Source organism: Atta colombica, unplaced genomic scaffold, assembly GCF_001594045.1.
Source record: "Atta colombica isolate Treedump-2 unplaced genomic scaffold, Acol1.0 scaffold7, whole genome shotgun sequence".
Taxonomy (NCBI): Eukaryota; Metazoa; Arthropoda; class Insecta; order Hymenoptera; family Formicidae; genus Atta; species Atta colombica.
The window spans coordinates 1,905,580-1,908,313 of NW_017259561.1; positions in this window are offsets into that span (position 1 = coordinate 1,905,580).

Consider the following 2,734-nt stretch of genomic DNA (forward strand, 5'->3'; position numbering starts at 1 on the left):
AGTACGAAGAAATTGAGGAAGGAATTTTGGATGTCGCCTTGTTATTTCTTTTTGCTTCTTATTAAATAGAAAAGAGAAAAAAACAATATCTGTTTCCCTAATATTTGAGCAACATTTAAGCAATAATCGATTTGATATCTGTTAATTAATAACCACAGAAAGAAAAGAATCAATCATTTATTAAGTTGCAAATGTTGTACATCTCCGACATTTATTTAAGGTTGGGGGAAGGGTGTTTGATGACTTCGCGATTCTTTTCTTTCGTGGAGAAAATCTATTTTTTTCTCAAATGCGAATAACGGGATCAGTAGCATGGCGGATCGAATATTGATTTTTGATTATTATAAATAACTTGATATCAATTAAAGGAAAATAATTATTAATGTTCGATTGAAGAGACGTGCATTGGTTCTATGACTCAAGCCTGATCACATTTTCTGACTCACAAAACGAAAACACACTACTCACTCCTACTCTTTCGAAATAAATAATTGGGAAACCTTTAGAAAAAAGAGAATTACCCATGATGAATTACCCATATAAAATCCAAATATCGAACTGCATCTCGATATGTATATATATATATATATACATATCTCAAAAAAATTTTTATAATTGACTGGGCTTTTCCAAAGGGCTATGTGTGTGTGTGTGTACACACACACACACACACACACACACACACACACACACACACACAAAACCCTTTGGAAAAGTCAGTTATAAAAATTTTTTTGAGCAGTCATAAGTAACATTCAAGATCAGTCGACGAGTTTAATTGTTCCAAGTGCGGAGTTCTCGGCTCAGTGCAAGAAAACTCAACAATCCACGTTGAAGATTTTTCATTCTTAGTTAAGAGCCATCACTGAGACTTCACTAAGACACCGGGAACTCCCGCTATAGTTCACCACTACCTCCAGCAAATAGTAAGAATAAATTTTCTTTTTTTTTTCTCTTATGTTATTTTAATTTCAAGATTATATGACCATCAATATTCTTTCACTTATTCCATAGAGATGCTCTTTAATCTTTTCTCTCTTTAACCACAGACCCACTGCCTATCTTTTCCCTAACAAATTCCTTAAGCAATAAAACGCTTTAAGTAATTCTTCCTTTTCTTATTCAGAATTACTCAAGCGGTAAAACGCTTCAAGTAATTCATCTCTTTCTCTCAGAATTACTCAGAATTACTTAGGCGGTAAAATGCTTTAAATAATTCATCTCTTTCTCTACTCAGAATTACTTAAGCGGTAAAACGCTTCAAGTTATTCACTTCTTTTCTCTATTCAGAATTATTTAAACGTAAAATGTTTCAAGTAATTCTTCTTTTCTGTATTCACAGTTACTTAAGCAATAAAACGCCTTAAATAACCCATGATTATTTGACCTCTTCCTAGAATCAAACCATAACTTGGAAAATCTATCTCTCTCTCTTCGGAATTATCTTCTTCTATGTTCTTATTTTTCATCATGGGCACTGTTATGTCCAGCGAACTCTCACAACTCTTTTTTTTCATGGAGATTTGGAATTCGTTGAAATAAAAAGACAGCTGCGAATAACGCACAAGTTGAGCATTATAGCCTAGAGAAGATTAAAAATTTTCTTTTTCCACACAAAAATTAAAACGAAGAATCCATCATCTCCTTATAAATGTAATTCGGAGCTAAATTAAAAATCGGTGCACGAGCGGCGGGATTAAAAGACACTAAGTTTGCTCCTCAGTGCTCTTCACTGCAGCAAAATAATAATAAATATATCATTGGAAGCATAAGAGCGGCGCCAAGATACCTTTTAACGGTCAAGTAGCGGACGATTCGCACAAACTCTAAGAAGCGACACGCGAGAAGTAGATTCTGAGTGATTTCGTGTTGACGCTGCACGTGCATTTTCTTGACGTACTACACAAGCGTTTTCCCATAAATTTTAAAATCATAAAATTTAGGAGAATACTTTTCCACATTATAGAAGGTCAACAGCCCTTCCTCCCCCAAGATCTTGATCAATCCGAGAACAAAGAAAAATCCTACTATTAATTAACGAAATCTATTCCACCAAATCAAATTGAAGTCAGGGGCAATTAGTAAAAACCGTGGTTCCGCCCTCAGGGTAATTTTTCTCTCTTGAGTTTGAGGAAGTTATAATTGTCGGAATCTTTGAAAAAGGCTTCATCCGATTCTCGAAGCCCTTTTTTTCAGTAGAATCAGTGAAAACCATACTATCAACTAAAAGCGATTAAAACGATCAGGAAATTTGATGAAATGGACCTGACGCCCCAGTATCTTTCTCTGACGGTCTCTGAGCCACCTTATTCATCGTTATTACTAAGTAGTAAGTTTTGATTGCAGTACACTGGGTGATCCCTCCTCTTCTTGTGTGGTCCATTTTTAAGACGACCAAATTTTTAGTGCGTTCATGCAGATTTTCCGCTCCTCGTCATCGTCACCTAGCAGGGACTAACAATGCGCGCCGACTCATCGCCCGTGTCCGCTCTAAAACACTTCGTGCAAAACTCCAGAAAACAATCTCTGCTAATTCAGGCATCGCCCAAGAACAGACTCTGGTCGTTCAGTTTCCAGCCTCGATTTTATCACCGCTATTAGAAATTTCTTACTTCCCTCTCTGAATTTTTCCCCAGATTTCTTCGACGATCTCTTCCCATTCACTTCTCCCCCTGTTTCGCATCTGATGTTATCATCTTCGATTCAAGAATTTCCCCTCTCACATATTATCCCT